The sequence below is a fragment of the Canis lupus genome, chromosome 28 (assembly GCF_003254725.2).
Source record: "Canis lupus dingo isolate Sandy chromosome 28, ASM325472v2, whole genome shotgun sequence".
NCBI classification, from domain to species: Eukaryota; Metazoa; Chordata; class Mammalia; order Carnivora; family Canidae; genus Canis; species Canis lupus.
Genome location: NC_064270.1, coordinates 5,809,751 through 5,830,368, shown reverse-complemented (window position 1 = coordinate 5,830,368; position 20,618 = coordinate 5,809,751). Strand labels below are relative to the sequence as shown.

The window sequence follows — 20,618 nt, the reverse complement described above, 5'->3', positions numbered from 1 at the left end:
TATTGAAGCCCAACATTGTGCTTTATTCATTTTTTTATATTCCCAGTATCTAGCACAGTGTCTGATGGACAGTAGGTGCTCAATAAATAGATACCAAAAGAAGAGAGGCCAGGTTTTGTCAGCTCAACCTGGCGGTTTACCCATTGCCATGTCCTGGTCCTCTGGCAGAAGTCCAAAAGTATTTGTTTATACTGGTGCAACTTTCAGCCCCTTTCTACACATGGCAATGGTTGGGCAATTGTTCACTCTGATGAATCATTCCAGTTGCTCTCAGCATGCATTTCTCTTTTCTCTCTATCAGGGTTGTTATCAAATAAGATGACAAACTATTGAAAGTAAAATTATGGGGAATTACAAAGTAATAGGGTGGGGAGATTTGCTTCATCATCTGCTAAAGGTTTGGAGCACACTGTCCCATTGCACCTCCCATTTCTTTTCTGTCTAATAACAACAGGTACATTTGCTCTGTGCCAGGGACTGTGCATGCATCATCATTAATGCTTTCTTGTTGGGATCAAATAAAACACTCTAAGACAATCTTTTAGGAGGCCAAGACAGATCTATCTATGCCACTTCAAACCAGCAGCTTTGCTAGAGCAGAGTCTGGGCTGTCTTTATTTTTTAGCACCTACTATGGCTCATATGTATTAATAGGATCCTGGATAAAAATATAAAAGCTAAACAGCATTTATCATGAAATACTCTAGAGTGAAATAGGGAGTCAAATACAAATAAAAGCCATTTTCTTCAGCTCTGAGTTTTTTTTTTTTAAGGCTAAATTTACATATGGCAGTATACTTTCTAGGTGAGAAAATTTTTGTCTTTGGAGAATTCTTGAAAGATTTTGATAGTATACACTTTAAAAAATGGAAGATTGTCAAGACTTTCCTCCTGGTTGCATGATCTGTGAATGCTAAAAATCACATTTCAATGTGGCAAGTTTTGCTCCCAGATTTGTCACTAACTAGCTGTAGGAACTTGGGTAAGTTGCTTCACTTCTCCAAATTTCCTCGTAGCTTATGAATTCTATAAGTGTTAAATTGACAGATATGTGCAACCCTTTTATGTATGCTATTGGAGAGAATATATGGACTTACACATTTATAAATATTATACATTTATCAAAAGCAACTTTTCCAAAACAGTAATAAGGATTTTTCTATGGGAGAAACCTGAATCCTGTTATGATTATAATTTCTTTCAAAAAATAGTTGAAGAAGATTGATTTATTAGTTATCTATTTCTACTTAACAGTATTACCTCAAATATAGGGCTTAAGACAACACACATTTTATTATGTCATGGTTTCTGTGGACCAGGAATCTGAGCACTGCTTAGCTGTTTTAGGGTATCAAAAGACCACAATCAAGGTATCAACTGGGGCTGCTGCCTCATCTGGGGCCTGACTAGGAAAGGACCTGCTTCCAAGCTCATGTAGTTGTTGGAAGTATTCTATTTGCTCCAGATTGTTGCACTAAGGGACTCGGTATGTTGCTGGCCATTAACCAGGTGCTGCCCTCAGTAGCTTGCCACTTAGCTCCCCTCTTGGCCAGCCCACAGCATGATAGCTTGCTTCTCTAAAGCTAACAAGGAGAGTTTCCTAGAAAAATGGCAACAGTATTACATAATGTTGTCACACATATGTTTTTATGTACATTCTGTTGCATTTGCTGTATTCCATTGGTGAGAAGCAAGTCACAGGTCCCATCAATACTCAAGGGGAAGGAGTGATACAAAGCATGGCCACAACGAAGTTGGGATCAAGGGGACTACTGTGGAGTCTATCTGCCACAATTGGAAAATTACAAAAGGTATGTGAACAGTAAAGTAGGGTGAAGTTCTGAAGAGACATCATCCTCAAACAAACACACATGGAAACCTTGCAACAAGGGAACACACCCTACTTCTCTCTTATCCTCCATTTCAGATAATGCTGCCATCCACAGCTCAGTCTTCAAACCTGGGAGATACCCTTGGCTCTTTGCTCTCTATCCAGCCCACTCCCAACTCAATCCACCAATAAGATACCATGACCCTGGTGTCTATTCCCACTATTTCCCCACCATTCAGTTATCAGTGTCTTTCCCTCAAACACGGTTTGACCACATGTCTCAACTGGCCTTCTGGATTCCACTCTGCCCCTTTTTAAGATATACTCCTCATACAATAGTCATAGTGCTTTTCTTAAAATATAAATTATATCATGTTATTCTCTTGCCTAAAATCTGTTAATAGCTTCCTACTGAATGTAAATAAAGTCCAAACTCTTTGTCTGACCTAAAAGACCCTATATGAACTGACCTCTGCCTATTTCTCTAACTTCATCTATTCTATTTCTCTTTATACACAACTGAATTGTTAACTTGTTATAATGACATATTTTAAATCTCATGATCTAAAAATAAATAAGATTAGCATTATTAAATCTAACATAGAATACAATATCACTTGAATAGAATAAAGTAAGTTTTAATATAGCTAAGCATTTGAGACTAAAAAAAAATTTAATGAAAGAAACATTATTTAGCAATTATGGCTTTATGGGTAATCCATTGCATTGTGTATCAGATAATTTGATCCAAAATGAGATATCTTAAATTAGATATATTTTTGAAATAATATAAAATCTCGACTTAAACTACTAATATACATTGAAGCTAAATTAAGAGAATATGTTTATCCATAAAGTGGTGAGTTTTATTACTTTGGGAGGGGGTCAGGCAAAATTTATTTTATCTATGGTTTATTAGTTCAGCTTAACCAAAATTGGAGGTATAAAATCATATATATAATAAACTCTGAAAGTAGAATTACACATTCATGGAAGTTAGTTTTCTTACATTTCTTATTAGTTAAAGCCAGGAAAATTCACTTTCTAATTATGTGTGTCCAAATGATTCATTTATCATAGACTCACTACCCAAGCCACTGGGGTGTGTTCACTCAGACAAATTAAATCTGAATTAAATCTGAATCCTGCAGTTCAGTAGCTGAATGAACTTGTTCAGTATATTCAAACTCTCTGAGCCTCAGTTTGCTCATAAGCAAATGGGGATAATAATACCTACCTCTCCAGTAACCTCTCCAAGTTATTTTAAGGATTAAATGAGGCAACTTATTTATTGGCACATTCATTGTAAATACTTTATGTGTTGCTCTCTCTTTTTCATTACTGCTTGGCTAATCAATCTGAGAACTCTATAGGTTGATATGTTTTCTATTTCTATTCCCCTTATGTTAGACCTAGGATCAACCAGGTAGAAGAATTAGAAAAGTATCATAAAGGCAGAATCATCAAAACTTGTCTGGCATGGAGGAAAAATAAGACAGAAGCCATGCAGGAGTCTACAATTTCAATTGGATGTGACAAATTACATAGGCATGCTGAAGGAATTTGCATTTACTTGTGGATAGGTAAATCGTGGACCATGACAGAACACTTTGGTAAATTATATTATTTACTTATCAAATCATCTATGCCACTATACCCCTCCTCTGTGTTTTGAAGGTAATGAATATTAATTTGAAATAGAAAAATCTGTGTGGTTGTTTAGGATATTTTAGAAAAATTGTCAAGTATTGAATGTAATGCAAATTCATAACTTATATTTCTCACCAGAAGTAGTTGTTTTATCAGATGAGTATTATTTCATTATTATTTCATTTCCAGAGCAACAGGGCCTTTTGAATTTTTCAGATTACTTTTGGGAAAAAAGACATTGCAGTTACTTGCAATTTAATGAAAATTCTTTTATGGCTTCTCACTTTGGGATGCTGTTAGATTGTGTTGGCATGGTGTAGGGGGAATCTTATAAGTTCTGTAAACTCTTGGTGATTTTAACTTTGTCTTAGATTCTAAAATATCACTGTATAATTTTTAGCATGGAGAGGCATTGTTTCATTAGCTTAGCCTGATCTGGTTAGTAACCTACCAAAACAAACTCATTGAAAATTCTTTCACTTTCTTTTTTAGCCCTGAAGCCAGTAGCTTATTCCTTGGTTAATCATGGTATATAATAATAGAATATATATATTGACCTCTGCCCAGTTTTTCGCACAGAACTCCTAAAACCTGTGTAATTTCTTAAGTGAAAAGAGCACTAGGAGCATCTTTTATTCTAATGAAGTGACTCTGAGTGGGGTCCTGGATGGGAGCTGTTCACCAGAAAGACAGAACCATGATTAGAAGCTTGGAATTTTCAGTTCCACCCCCTCATCTTCCAGACAGGAGAGATGGGCTGGAAATGGAGTTAATAATTGATTGTGCCTACGAGAGAGGAAGCCTCCATAAGATCCCAATAGTATGGGGTTTGTGGAGCTTCCAGGTGGGTGAATATATATGCACCAGGAGGGTGATGTGCCTTAACTCCATGGAGACAGAAGCTCCTGTGCTCAATTCATTCCCAGATTTCTCCTATGTATCTCTTCATCTGGCTGTTCATCTGTATCCTTTATCATATCCTTTAATAAACTGGTAAACATAAGTGTTTTTCCTGCGTTCTGTGGGTCGCTTGGGCAATGAACTGAACCCCAAGAGAGGATTGTTGGAATCTTCAATCCATAGCCAATTGGTCAGAAGAAACGCAATAACCTGAGCCTTCATGCAACTTAGAAATCTGTGGCTAGGCTTCTCTCTCTCCTCCTGTGTCTCTGCCTCTCTTTCTCTCTCTCTCTCTCTCTCTGTCTATCATAAATAAATAAATAAATCTTTAAAAAAAAAAAGAAATCTGTGGCTAGTCATCCATATCACATGGAAATACAACCAAGATGAGTAAGCAGATAGAGGTAGATTGGGCTTTGACCATTTTTTTTTTGTTTTTATTTTTGAAATTTCATTTTCCAATTGGTTACCACTGTTCTGCAGGAAAGTCCTATTGATTTCTGTATATTGTTTTGTATCCTGCCAGTATGCTTAAATCTCTTAAACTTGTAATATATTTAGATTCTCTTGGATTTTCTCTATTACAGAATCATATTTTCTGTGAATGAAAATTTGATTTCTTTCTTTCTAATTTTCTTGCGTCTTATTTTCTTATTTTATTGCACTGACTAGGACTTCCAGAGTGCTATTGAATAGAAGCAGTGATAGCAGACAATCCTAATCTTGTTCCTCATTTTAAAAGGAAAATTCTACATTTTATCATTAACTATGATATTAGTTTTTTGTTTTTGTTTTTTTTTTTTTTTTGAGGGAGAGAAAGAGTGGGTGTGAGAGAGGAGGTAGAGCACAGAGGGAGAAGGAGAGATAATCTTAAACAGACTCCATGCTTAGTGTGGAGCCTGACACAGGGCTCAGTTTCACGACCCTGAGATCATAACCTGAGCCAAAATCAAGAGTTGGACACTTAAAATTAAGCCACCCAAGTGCCCCTTAGATGTGTTTTTAAGAAGATAATCATTATAAAGTTAAAGTTTCTTTGTGTTCCTATTTGCTAGTAAGTTTTTTTCATTAGGTTCAGAGGTAGAATTTAGTGATCCACCAGTTGCATATAACATCCAGTGCTCATCACATCAAATGTCCTCCTTAATGTCCATCACCCAGTTATCCCTTCCCCTCAACCATCTCCCCTCCAGCAACCCTCAGTTTGTTTCCTAGAGTTCAGCATCATACAATCCTCTCAATAGATGCAGAAAAAGCATTTGACAAAATGCAGCATCCTTTCGTGATAAAAACTCTCTGCAATAGAGGGATAAAAGGAACATACTTCAATATCATAAACGCCATATACAGAAAACCCACAATGAGTGTCATCCTCAGTGGGGAAAAACTGAGAACTTTTCCTCTAGGGTTGAGAACACAACAGGGATATCCACTCTCACCACTGTTGTTCAGTATAGTACTAGAAGTCCTAGCCTCAGCAATCAGACAACAAAAAAGAAATATACAGTGTCCAAATCAGCAAAGAAGTCAAACTTTCATTCTTCACAGGCGACATGTTACTCTATGTAGAAAACCCAAAAGATCCACCCCAAAATGGCTAGAACTCATACACGAATTCAGCAAAATTGCAGGATATAAAATCAATGCACAGAAGTTAGTTGCATTTCTATGTATTAACAAGAAGGCTGAAGAAAGAGAAATTGAGGAATTGCAAAAAGTTTTATTAGAAATTACTTTTGGGGGCAGCCCGGGTGGCTCAGCGGTTTAACACCGCCTTTAGCCCAGGGTGTGATCCTTGAGACCTGGGATCGAGTCCTACGTCGGGCTCCCTGCACGGAACCTGCTTCTCTCTCTGCCTGTGTCTCTGCCTCTCTCTCTCTCTCTCTCATGAATAAATAAATAAAATCTAAAAAAAAAAAAAAAAGAAAGAAATTACTTTTGAAGGATGCCTGGGTGGCTCAGCGGTTAAGCATCTGCCTTTGGCTCAGAGCATGATCCCAAGGTCCTCGGATCGAGTCCCTCATCAGGGTCCCCACGGGGAGCCTGCTTCTCCCTCTGTCTGTGTCTCTGCCTTTCTCTCTGTGTCTCTCATGAATAAATAAATAAAATATTTTTAAAAAGAAATGATCGTTGAATTTCATTGAGCATTTTCTCTGCATCTATTAAGACAATTAGAAACATTTTCCCTTTATTCTGTTGATGGGATGATTTAAGTGGCAAATCCCATATATTCTTGAGATAATTCAAGTTGTTCATGATACCCTGTTTACAAATGGTACATAATTTGCTAATGTTTTATGTAGGGTTTTGCATTTTGGTAAGGTGTAATATTACCCAAATGATTGTTTCTTGTACTGTCATTTTCTGGTAAATTCTTGTGTATCAATTAGCTTTTGCTGCATCAAATAAAAAAAAACAAAAACCACTTCAAAACTTAGTTGTTTAAAACACAAACATTTATTATTTTATATGATTCTATGTCAGCTATGGGTGACTTTTTTTGATCAGGTCAATCAAGTGGCAGCTTGGCTGGGCCTGAATGATCTGAGATAGCAACAGACATGTCTAGTGCTTGGCAGAATGGTTGATTTAGGAAGCCTTGGTCGAGAAGGTTTGTCCTGGCTTCGTATGGTCTTGAACCCTCTAAAAGGCTGGCTCAAATTGTAAGTTTTTCACATGGTAGTTTCAGGGTTCCCAAGAGGCACAAGAAAAAATAAGCCCAAATATGCCAATACTTTCCAAGTCTCTGTGTCACATTTACTATTGTTGCATTGGCCCAAACAAGTTACATGGCCAAGTCTAAAGACACATGAGAGGATAACACAAAGGATGAGAATTATGGTGGTCCTTTTTTTTTTTTTTAAAGATTTATTTATTTATTTATGATAGACAGAGAGAGAGAGAGAGAGGCAGAGACACAGGAGGAGGGAGAAGCAGGCTCCGTGCTGGGAGACCAACGCGGGACTTGATCCCGGGACTCCAGGATTGCGCCCTGGGGCAAAGGCAGGCGCTAAACCTCTGAGCCACCCAGGGATCCCCTGTGGTGGTCCTTTTAACAAATAATCTACCACATCTTGAATCTTCCCAAATTCTGAAATGGTTTTAGGACTTTCAAGGACAAGGACCAAAAATTTCTTACAATCACTTTCCATCACCTATAGCCTGGCAAATAAATGAAACTAAGACCTCTGTAAGCAGCTACTGCCATGGGGAGTGCCAGAAAAGTCATATTAAAGATATACAGGTATCAGCTAATAAACAATAAATGTTCTATAGTGCTTAGCATTTGTCCTTTTTTCCCTTTTTCCTTCCTTCCTTCCTCCCCAGTGCTTATAGGGTACTTATTTTTTTTAAGATTTATTTATTTATTAATGATAGACATAGAGAGGCAGAGACACAGGAGGAGGAGAAGCAGGCTCCATGCCGGGAGCCTGACGTGGGACTCGATCCCGGGACTTCAGGATCGCACTCTGGGCCAAAGGCAGGCGCCAAACCGCTGAACCACCCAGGGATCCCCATAGGGTACTTATTATATGCTAGGCATTATGCTAAGAGTTGGGCAAGTAGTCAAGATTTTGGCAAACAAAGGGACAGAGAATCACCATGCTACAAAAAAATTCTTGATGAAGGATAGGGTTGACATATCATATAGAAGAGGGTGAAGCATCTCTGTGAGGAGCAGCATGATTGGTAAGAATTTTAAAATCATGTTATTTTGGCATTATTTGTAAAAAATGTGTATATACATAATTGGTCATACAAGGTGTTAGTTGTGGAATTTGAAAAAACAAAACAATGGAAACATGGATATAAATTATGATATATTCATATTACGGAATACCATGAAAGAATAGAATTATATGAATTGATGTGGTAAGATAGTGATATATTATTATTGGTAAAAAAATTCAGTTTTAAAATAATATGCATAGTATAATACTATTCTGTTAAAAATCTATATGTGAACAATAAGAGTATGTGTGCATGAAAACAGAAAAGACAAAAAAAAAAAAAAGAAAAAAGAAAAGACACCAACTTGAAATGATAATTATCTCTGAGAGGTAAGATTAGTGAGAAGGTACAATAGGGATCTTTTTTACTTTATATATATTTTGTATACAATTTTAATTTTTGAAAAAGAATATGTATTACTTTGATAATTAAAAAGTCTTGGTAGAAAAGCACTAGCAAGAGAATTGAGGGTTGATGGGAGTGGAAGGGACTAATCTGAATACTTACCTCAGAAATGCTGGCAGTCCATCAAGACCCCCATTTGCATGGGGGACTCTATTCCTGGGATAAAGGGTGAAGGGCCTTTGAAGGTGACAATCAGATTTTAGGATACCTGGATCAACAGAGAGGAAATAAAGAGCTTCTCAACCTCTATGATCAGTATTCCTCCAGGAAAGTGAAGTATTTACTGTGAAGAGAAGAAAAATATATGTATGAGTACACGGATGGTGTCACTCTGAAGTCTTGTCTCCCACCTCCATCCCCACTTTGCAGAGTTTTCATGAAATCCCTCTCCTGAGGGGACTAAGCAAAAGAGGCCCTCATAAGAGCTTAAATATAACTATAATCAACCATTCTGAGACCTCAAAGACTGGGTAAAAATATTGTCCCAGCTTCTAGAACTTCTTCAGTAATGGTGATAAGGGCAATAGCATCCAGCACCAAAGGCACTGGAAGGCATGGCCACAGCGTTGGGGCGGAGTGAGATTTCAGGCACATGTTAAAGAAGCAGTGCAGAATGATCACAGTTGAAGAGCCCACCAGAAAGGCATACACTGGGAAGTACAGGGTGTCAGATATGACCTCTTGAGGTGGGTGGGTACAAATGCCCTTTCACTTATTACCTAAGCCTCATAGATGCCAAGATTGGTGTAGCTCAGGGATACAGGGGCTACACAATGAGGGTGATGAAAAACCTTAAGGCATAGTTGCCATCATTAATGCCCCTATGGTAGTTGGAGTTCAGGCTGCCCTCCCAAAGCACTTTGTTGGTACTGATTGGAGTTACTCATATCAGCCTCTGTCTCCCCCATTAGACTGGATTCTGGGGAGTTCAGAAACCACAGTGTGTCTAGTATCTTATATTGTCTTTCATATTTGTATGCCCAAAGCACTTACTTTATTGTGTGCTTGAACCATGTTTATTGAATTGAATGATGAGCTAGAGTTGAGATTTTGTAATAAGTAGGGAAGCTACAAAATTAGGCCAAATGACAATAGCCAGAGACTTACCCCCAAGAAGGATTTATACAAATTGTAGCAGTTCTTTTTGAACTGGGGACAGATATAGAAATAAAGAGTCTTAGACAATACAAATGATTTCTTTAAAAAGTTAGCCTTTAAATCCACAAGGAAAGACATGTATTATATTTTGTCCTGAGTGGTGGTCAGGAATAGCTACAGAAAGTAGCTGTGGGTGAACTTTGGACATAACAGTGACAACACGATTGAATTCAGAATCTAGAGGGAGAGGAAAAGTAAGAAACAAAAATCCATCAAGATGCTTAATTTTAAAAGGGCAATAAAACCAAATTGTTACATTGAAATAAATACCTGTAGTTCATTAAAAAAAATAATACAAAGACTCTAAAAATACCTTCTTGAGAAATGCATGTCGCCAATTTTGCAAATTAGATGTTGGAGGAAAAATCATATGCTGTTCACTAGAGCAATAAATGAAATCACTGGTGGTAAAAGGGTTTCATGGGAGAAGGGAAACATTCCACAAATGACAGAAACAGGAAAGCACGTGACTTCTGTCAGCTCAAATTCCTATCAGAAATTAGGCAGCAATTCAAGGATCACGTAGACTAGAGAATGCCATTTTAATACGAACCCTCTCTGAGTGGCTAGGACTCTACAGAACAATTCACTCAAGCTACAAGATCAAGGAATACTGAATCAAGCATAAACTATTTGGGGAAATTGTTCTATAAAGAGAAATCATGCCTGAAAAATGCCCCCAGAATCCTCCAGGGCTTACATACATCTAGAGAGAAGGAAACATATGGATATGGTTGATGTTGGCTATTATCAGCCCCACTCCACGGGCAGTCCTATTGTTGCAATCTTGTGAAACTGAGGGCAGCATTTAGTCAAGAGCAGATAGTTGTCTTTGACACAGAAAACATACAAAGCTAGAAGGGTACTCCTACTCAACATCTTTAGAATGAGCTGGAAAGGCAAAACTTTCCAATTTTCAAATAGCACTACGTTCCTCTGAAGAGGGAAATGCAGGATGTTCTTCAGTCATGCCATGTGAGCTTCAGAAATGACACCATAAACACCAACCAGGAGCCTCAGTGTAAGCAAGGGTCAGATAAAACACATGGATAAAAAAATAACCCAGTTTATATTTTAAAGATATAACTCCGTGTTAGTTATGCTAGTAAGTTATGATCAAAGAAGAACACCTATAGGTTGAGTTCTCAAACCTTTGGGTCCCAAGACCAAAAAATTAAAAATTATTGAGAGTTCCAAAAAGCTATTTATTTAGTTCATTTTAAAATTACAATAAGCCCATTGCATGTCAATATAAATAAAACAGTTTTAACTATATTTTCCAAATTAAACAATTAGTGAGGAGAATGGAATTAAGTGGAAGGGGAGGCAGGCAGGGAGATAGAGTAACTGGGTGATGGGCACTGAGGAGGGCACTTGCTGGGATGAGCATTTGGTGTTATACTATATGTTGGCAAATCAAACTTCAATTAAAAAATAAATATACAATTATATATATTTTCTTTAAAAAGGAGAATGGATTTATGTTTGTATTTTTGCAAATCTCTTTAATGTATGATTTAGGAGAAAAGAGTGGATGATTATTTGCTTTTGCATTCAAGCTCTTGTAATACTGTCTTAATTGAAGTAGATGAAGAAAATCTGGCCTCACACAAATAACTAGTTGGAAAATGAATATATTTTCATAGCCTTTTTAAGGTAATTGTGGATATTCTTCTTTGATACTACACTAAAACTCACCCAGTGGTGGTTTCTTAGAGGTTAGTTGCATTGTGGAATCTGAAACCATATTATCTTTTCATGCTCTGTTATACTAAAATCCACTGATTTAGCTTGCACTTTGATTTTTTTAAATTTAAACTCATGCATAATTTGTATAACATAGTGAATTATTCATTCAGAAATTATTGATTGGCTGAATCCTGTAGATCTTCCAAATGTTGATATTTTGTTCTACAATATAAAATAATGCTATTGTTAATATCACCATAGAACTCATCAAAGTCTCTAGGCATTGAGAGAAGCTGTACAGTTCACAGTGAGTGATACAAATTTCCTGAAATTGTAATTTAAAAAAAAAACAACCCAAACTTTACCTTTGGCAACAAATACTGTCAGTTTTATTTCTTTGAAGATGGGCTCACTTCCTTCATTTCAGAGAAAATATCTGTCAAAAACTATGGCTGTTTTCTGTGAGGCATTCTTTTAAGTAACATGTTCCATGAAGAAAGTGAGCATAGCTCATAATTCAATTGCATGAGTGTTTTTCCTCAAGACAACCTTCATATTTATAAGGCAGAAGTTATTTACGTAGTTTTCATTTTGTCCCACAGGATATTAAAAACATATGTTCCCAAGGGTCAAAACTTAATAAAGTTAATAATTTTTACCATGTCATACAGGACATTCTTAAGTGAAATTACCCTTTTTCACTATTTTTTTTTTAACTGCCAGTGTGTGGTAGTGAAGAATACAACGAGCACTAGAGCTAAGGAGACTACAGCCACCTCTGCACCATCAGTGCTAATCCAGCACAGCAGTAACAAAGGCAAACAATTTCTCGGTCTTATGGAATTACTTTTTACTTTGCTGAACCTCTGAGAGGGTCTCAGGGACACCAGTGTTTGTGTACCACATTTGAGAACCACATTCTTAAAAGCTAATCTCTGAATACATCGTCTCACTTTAGATGGCAGAGAAAATGCTCTGTTTCATCTGCCTAGTATTGGAAATTATATACAAAGTACTTCATAAAAAGTGAAATATCTGCTCCTCTAAAAACATGACTCTTTGGTAGCCGAAATACCTTTCTTTGCACATAAGGAAGATTACTTGGAGATTAGTAACTAAATATTCAGGGTTGGGATAACCTATCAGAGAAGAAAGACGAATTAATTAGCATCTTACTTTGGGAAAAATAAGGAGAGGGCTTGTTTAAAAGTTTAAAGTCATGATTTAATTGGATGGGTATTTATCAAGCACCTGTAGAGTTCCGTGGGTCATAGAAAGATGTGTATGTCCAGGTCCCTGCTCTTGTAAGAACTAGAGCACCACTGGTGGTGTGGCAGGGAATCTAACTGCAACAAGGGGAATGAGAATCAACACCTGAATGGAAATAGAAGATAATAATATCAAAAGTGCCCCAAGGAAACACACAATCCAAAGCTAAGAGAGGGGTACCAATGGTCCAAATCCTCCAGTCTTGGGTGAATCTAGTCCTAGCCCTGAGCTAGATCTCACTGGCCTATACCCAAGAGCTGCCCCTTACCCCACCCCCTCAGGGCGCCCACCAGTGGGATCTCAGTCCAACAGGATAGAAGGACCTTTTTCCCCCATTGGTGTGGCAGGGTAATTTATGGAGTCTTTGTTTGTTGCCATTGTTTGCCTTGGTGTTCCTGGCCTCTAGGGTGTTTGCAGTGCTGTACTTAAGAAGCTGCCTGAGGTGATACTCTTTTCTGTGGTTTAGGGAAAACTGGAAGATTTAAATTGTGTGGATTATGCAAAGTGGCATGTGTGGTGCTATAGATTGAATGATTGTGACTTCCACAAACTCATATTTGGACACCTAATCCCCAATGTGATACTATTTGGACATGTGGCTTTGGGAAGGTAAGTAGGTCATGCGAGTGTAGTCCTCACGAGGGATGAATGCCCTTATAAAATATATCCCAGAGAGATCCCTTGACAGAGCTTTGTTCTGCCATGTGAGAACATAGTGAAGAGGTGGACACCTACGAACTAGAAAGCAGGCTCTCACCAGACACTGAATCTGCTGGTGCCTTGATCTCGGACTGCTCAGCCTCCAGAACGCAAAAAAATAACAAGTGTACTTTTTAAGCTACCAAGGCTATGGTATCTATGATAGTAAGCCAAACGTATTAAGACAGGTGAGAAAACAAGAAGCCAAAGCAGGTGAGAGGAAGTGATGGGATGGGGCTGAAGTTGGCAAGGAAGACCCAGGAAGGTGGTGGAACCATCATGGGTTGACTGTGGGGGCACTTTGGGAGGCTTCCTTGTGCTTTTATGTAACATTGTGTAACTATCACTACGTGCCACGTTCTGTGTAGAGACAGCCCTAGCAATGAGGGCATAATTCCTGACTTGAGGACCTTCTTGAGCTGTTTCTAAATTTTACTATTTAACTTTCTCACTATGCACGTATTATTATAACTAGCTAGAAAATTCCCTTTTAATACTCTACATAATCTACATACTCCACAGTGCCTATGTTATGTTCTCCACCAAGATGGCAATCCCCATATTGCTCTCTAAAATATTTTAGGTTCATAAAGAGTTGACGAACTTCTACAGATTGAGGAAAAGAATGTCAGATTGGTCTAAGGTACCCCTGAAGTTCAACTGGGAAGGTTCGGAGGAGACAGTTTAATGCTCCTAGTGCCAAACACAAAGGAGAAACTGAATAAAGGGGCACTTGGGTGGCTCAATTGATTAAGCATTTTGCCTGAGGTTCAGGTCATGATATTGGAGTTCCGGGATGGAGCTCCATGTTGGGTTCCCTGCTCAGTGGGGAGTTGGCTTCTACCTCTCCATTTGGCTCCTTCCCCAGCTCATGCTTGCTTGTTCTCTCTCAAATAAATAAGATCTTAGAAAAAAAAAAAAGAAAGAAAATGAATAAAATTGTAGACAGGTGCTTTCCTGAGTGAAATGCTCTGAAAGGGTCCAAGTCAAGGCAGATCTTCAGACTGTGGAATAGCAAGTGTGTCAAATCCTGATCAAAAGTTCCCACCAGGATTTTAGTTGAACACTTGGTTTGTTTTTCAATGTGATGACAAAAGATTGGTTTTAACCTTGTAGGGAATGTGATAGAAAGGGTGCAGGGCTCTGGGGCATTAACAGTTGGGAGACTTGTCACTACCAAGCCTGAAGAGAAAAGGGGATAAACCAATCACCAGGACATACAGAAAGAGGAGTAACAGAGAGGGTAGCCTGGTAGCTGCTGGGGAGCTGTGGCTTTTGGCAGACCCCGCTGAGGATCCTCATTTTCCCTGCCGGCAAATGCCCTGCCTTGAGGTTTGCCAAATCCAACTGATTCCAGAGGACAAAGGAGCCTGGTGATTAGACCCATACAGATTAGTCTATCAGAGCACAGTGCAGAGGAAAGAAGAGGTGGATCTGTAGAAGCATATGGAAGATATCAGCACAGAGACTATTTCTAGGCTAATCAACATGGCTTTATCTACCTCCTGCAGTGAGGCTCTACCTCCCACACAGAAGAACAAAGAGAAGACTGGGGTTGGGGAGAGAAGGATGTGCTCAGGAATGGTATCTGGCATGGTCATTATTTGTTTCTTTATAAAAGAAACATTTTCCTCCACCATAGTGGAGGAAAAATCCACCATAGTGGAAGAAAAATCATTTTCCTTCTACCCTTCTGAGTTCTTAGCTGAGGCTCCTATAATAAAAGAAAGATTAACAAGAGGCAGAGAAGTTTGTCAACATGTTTACCTTATGTATACATGGAAGATTTTTAGACAAGAATAATTTACTCCCTGAAGTGGCTTAGAATTTAGATTTAAATACTCTCTAATAGGGAAAGGGGAAGGGCCATGTAGGCTTCTTAGGAGAGAGCAACTGATACTTAGGAGAGATGAATAGGTCCTTAGAAGAATAGAACAGTATGATAGTTTGGGATAAAGTTTGTCTGGGTGGTATCTACTTCTAGTCTTCTCTCCTGTGATAAGAGTCAGTCTTCCTTGGTTGATGAAACTAGAGGTGGGGACCTATGACAATGGAATTGCTTTTGGAGAATGGTCTTCAGGCAGATAAGGGGAGTTCAGAGAAAGTCTCTCCACACCATTGCTGTCTTTCAAGTGCCTATAGCTCAAAATAGTCAATGTGCCAGAGCGGCATATTTTGGGATGGTGGGTCCTGAACTCCTTCCGTCACATTTTGGTGTGACATATTCTGCTACCCTTCAATAATTCCTTTGAATCTTAAAAAAAAAATGTTTACCGTTTATTACTATAAAAGAAAGACACTTTTATTGCAGAAAATCTACAAAATACAGAAAGATGTAAAGAAGGAAACAAACCACAGTGGTAATCCTATCACTGAAAGATAAATGACCATTTGCATTTTGGTGTACGTCCTTCTGGTGTGTTTTTTTTTTTTTTTTAATGTCCATGTGCTAAAGTGTATATGTGTGTTTGTGTTACATATCTACAGGTTAATTAGGAAATAATTGAAGGAATTATAGTATTTGTTATACTTGCAATTTCTACTTGTAGGCCTGTGTCTAAAATTACATTGCTACCACTTTTCTTCATGGCCTTTGGGAAATAAAGGAAGAAATCCTGACTGTCACCTGAACTGTTGGAGATATGCACCAATGAATCAGGCTGTAGAATTGATGGGCGTAGCATGGCATAGGGTGCACCTATCAAATATTTGTGGAGTAGAGAAAGAGCTTGAAGAGTTTCTTCACGAATAGGTTTTGATTATATGTACATATATAGCTTGGTTCCTAAATAATTCATTTTTGTAAGTATCTATTTCTTTTCAAATAATTTTATATTTTAAAAATTAAGATCTATCATATGTACAGTTTATATTCTGTTCTTTTCACTTGCCATTACATTGTGACTATTTTCCTGTCTTTTAAATATTATATGACAAGTATTGTCTTCCCATCCACAATCCCTGGAAGGGATAGCCCTGATTATCAAATGATCCTGCTCTCCTCTCAAACCTTTTCATCATAGCTGATTAGACCAGAGGTAGACACCTTCAGGAGGGCAGAGCATAGGGGTGGGGGAGTGGGGAACCAGAGGTCCAACTATGGCAAGTAATTAGTCTTTCCCAAGAATTTGGTCTGAGGGACACAGGCTGTTAATGAATATCTTGTTCATCAATTTTTGTGTATGACTATGATTATTTCCTCAGGGCACATTCCTAGAAGGTCAATTACCTAGTCAAAAGCATTGGCAACATTAAATATCTTGATAGATGTTGCCAAGTTACTCTCCAGGAAAGGTGTGTGCGCATCTCCATGCCTTGTAAAAAGCCTTCCTGGCATATCCCTTTTCAAATTGCAACAGTAGGACAGAAATATTAATTTGAGAGGTCTTAGATTAACATAGTTTTGGAAAAAAGGTAGTCATGAAAGCCCACAAAGGGGGCTTCATCACATTGTGTGTTTCCTCATATTGATCTGTGTATACTTAATAAAAACATTCATGGAGTCCCAGTTACATGAAAGGTCAGTTTTAAGTAGTTGACATGGAATCTAGATTGGGAAGGGAATCTGTGGCAGTAGGAAGAAATGGAATATGAAGACACCCTAGTTGGGAGGCAGACAGGGTTTGATGGCTATGTTGGGAGAGTAAGGAGGCAGAGGCCCTCAGCTTTCCATGAGTTTACTCTTTGCCTCTCTGCTGGAGATGGAGGCACCAAAGGACAGCCTGCTTCCTTTGCAATATTTAGCACAGTGGGGGCACTTCCTCAGGATATTTTTCATTTTGTAGCCAACGAGAAGAAATTATATGTTCAAGAGGGAAGAGTATTCTTCTGGTGACATGGTCTGAGACCTGAGCAGCCTTGCTCGTGGCTACAGTGGAATAGAGGCAGGAGCTTTCTGATTGCTGGAGTGGGTATCATAAACTATGGCCCACAGGCCATGGGCAAAAAATGTTTTTTGTAATCTTTTAAGTTGAAAAGATAAAAGAAGAGGAATATTGTATGATATGTGAAAGTTTTATTCCATTCAAATTTCAGCATCCATAAATAAAGCCACTGGGCAGTCAATAGTTGTGACAGAAACCATATGGCCCCAAAACCTAAAATATTTGCTGTGTGGCCCATTAGAGAAAAAATTTGCCCCACCCCAGTGAGAGAAGAATAGTTTCCATTTCTTGAATACTTATTGTGTGCCAAGTACTATAGAAATCACTTGACATGCATTTCCTCATTTAATTTTGACAACTCTTCATATTGTTAAAAGATAAACTGAGCCATATTTAAAATTTTTAAGAGTTTATTTGAGCAAAAATCAATTTGAATCTGGCAGCATCCAATCTAGCAGATAGAAAGGAGCTCTGAATTGCTGTGCAAAATGAAAGACTTTTATAGGCATGAGGGAGCAGGAACAAGATCTTTATACTAGGCAAAAAAGGAGGTTGGTTATTGTAAGGTTACTTTCATTCATGGGATACCAGGGGTCTCTCAGGCAGGTAGACTTAACCTGTACTAATTAGGTAATTCCTGACTGACTGGTTTAAGATTCCATTTCTGGGAGGGCTGAAACTGTAATGGAGTTAAATCTTGACTTGGTGACATGGGGCTTATGTAAGTGACTCCATTTTGGACCTATTGCCTTGTCCTTAACACTATGAAATAGTGGGTATGCCATTTATCCTCAATTCACATCTAGGAAAGTTGAAGTTTTTACAAAGTTAAGTTTCTCATACTTGGTAAAATGGCAGAGCTGAGTTTCAAAGCCAGGTATCTGGCCAGTGAATCTGAAAGTTTGAATGTGTGATCTGAAGAGTGGTCAATGGACATCTCCCTGCAATGCTCTTTGGGCTTTCCTGTCTTCTCCGATCACTTTATCATGCCGATCCTGTACCTCATATAGAACAGAAAAGAACACGGGAAATGTCTGGTATAGCCCCTGTCACTGAGCAGGTATTCAAGAAATGTTAGCTAATATTATTAGGAAAATATAATGATTAATAATGAAGTGGCTAAATGCTTTATTTAGTCCTATACCTGATTAACTGCAACTAGTTAACTTATCCTCAGGTCAAATTCCTTTTGCCTGTTCTACGCACACATGCATTCAAACACTCAAGCATATACGTATACGTATGTGCTATGTCTTCAAGGGCTTTAACTTGAGGTAAAGCTCTTTTCCACCATTTTCCCCTCCCAAACTGCAGAGAGGTACTGTTTTGATTTCTATTGTGGCTCTAATTTCTTCCAGCTGTTGCAGCAACTCCCCCCCCCCCCATCCCTCCTCTCTCCACCACCATCTCATTTCTAATCTCTGTAAAACTCAAAAGGCTTTCCGTCCCAGGAAAATGGAAGGCTTTCAGCATCAGGAGGTTTGACGTGCCCATGCGGCCATAAGTGGGGCAATATAATGACATCAATACGTTTTTGACACTATTTAGATGCCTTTTATGAGCTATCAAGCTTTGTGAACTCTGTTTTTTTGTGATCAGAGATTCTGAAAGGTGGAAGAGAGTTTATGAATCATTTAAGTCAACCTCTTGACTATCATTAGAATCTCTTCTAGTACATCTTTGACAGATGGATACCCGGGTTCACTTGGATACTTTCAGTAAGTGGGGGTAACTATCTCCCAAGGTAATCTCTTCCCTTGGAAGAAACTCCATTGTTAGAAAATTCTTCCTTATGCTGAACTGACTTTGCTACTCTGTTAATCTATCCAGTGAAGTCAGGAGTCAAATAAAGGAAGTCTACTACTTCTTCCATGGGATAGTTGTTCACACCTTTGCAAATAGTCATCATGTCTCCCTTCTACCCTTTCCTTCTTTGTGAATGTTGGTTTCCAGTACCTTGCAGTCCAGATGGCTGCCCTTGGTAGGCGTTCATTGTGCTGTCATGATTTTTAAAATCACCTGGAGCAGCATTGGACAGAGGACATCTGACACAGTCTGCCCTGCACCAATTTTGGCAGATTTGGGCTATCAGCCTGGCCTTGTAGCTTGGGATAAAAATTAAGGCAAAACCTGGAGAGATATTCAGAATCTTATTGTGTATCTTATTACCGATTGCAAGAGTTGTTTGTGATCCTAAATCAGTCACAAATACGTGAAAAAAATTGGACTGTTCCATCAAGTACAAGAGCTTTTAGAGTTAAAGGAAAACAAAACAAAACAAAACACTTCCCTTGAGAACTAAAGAAATGCAAAATCCAGTCCAATGGTCAGTTTGGGTAGGAATTGCAAGATCCATGACAAGAATAAAAACTAGGTAATGTATAAAACTTGAATCCAAGAAAGTAGGTTTCCTGTTCTCTCTTCTTCCCTTTCTTCTACCCCATGGACCCTTTGAAGTTATAGAGTATCTCCATAAAAATTAATTGTTAATTGGTTTCAAAGCATTCCATCAAGCTTTCCAAAGAAGAAAATGTAGATAACACCTCACTGAAATCTCTGGTCATTTTGTCATCTCATGCAGAAAAGGCCATTCCCCATACTACATTAGAAGGTCACCCTCCAAATTGTGCAGTATAGTACAATAGTTAACTTTAAGGGTTAAATCCATTCCAACTTTGGAAAGATTTAAAATTTTGTAACATGTTTTAAGAAATTAAAACCCAAGATATTAATATTTTTACATAAAAATTGACATATATTTAGTATTTACATTTGAAATATTTAGCATTGTTTTGAGGAGCAACCTTATTACTTCAATTTAAAATGTGCAACTGAGGATGTGATGTAGACTATGATTTTAAGCACAAATCTTACTAAGTGTATATATATTACCAATATATTTAAGAGAATTTGAGTCATATTTATAAATACAATTTATTTTTATAATAATTACTTAAGTACTTGGGAGGTTTTGTCTTCCATTAAGTGAGACACTAAAGAGATTTTTTTAAAACATCACAGAGTATATTAAATTTATAAACAGCTTAAATGTTTCAAGATCTTTAAGTTTATAATTAGGGTCAAGTATTATTCAAAGTCCTTTTAAAAATGATAGTATTTACTAGAATTGAATGGCAGGTGTTGTAAGTTAGCTTAAAAGCTTACAAACTAGATTTTTAAAATACATATCTTAAAGTATTGTGTTATTATTTTTATTTAAATTCAATTAGCCAATATATAGTACATCATTAGTTTCAGATGTAGTGTTCAATAATCCATCAAGTTGTGTATAACACCCAGAGCTCTTCACATCACGTGCCCTCCTTAATGCCTGTCACCCAGTTAACTGCATCCCCCACCCATCTCCCCTCCTGCAGCTCTTTGTTCGTTTCCCAGAGTTA

At 37.9% G+C, this 20,618-nt stretch overlaps 1 long non-coding RNA gene across 1 annotated transcript in view; it reads right to left on the bottom strand.

The window, feature by feature from the left end:
- Positions 1-20,618, bottom strand: part of LOC118352713 (uncharacterized) — a 49,452-nt gene that overhangs the window by 4,168 nt on the left and 24,666 nt on the right. The window contains exon 4 of the long non-coding RNA XR_004810314.2: positions 8,621-8,801. This is a non-coding gene — a long non-coding RNA (uncharacterized LOC118352713). The remainder of the gene's footprint in view (positions 1-8,620; positions 8,802-20,618) is intronic.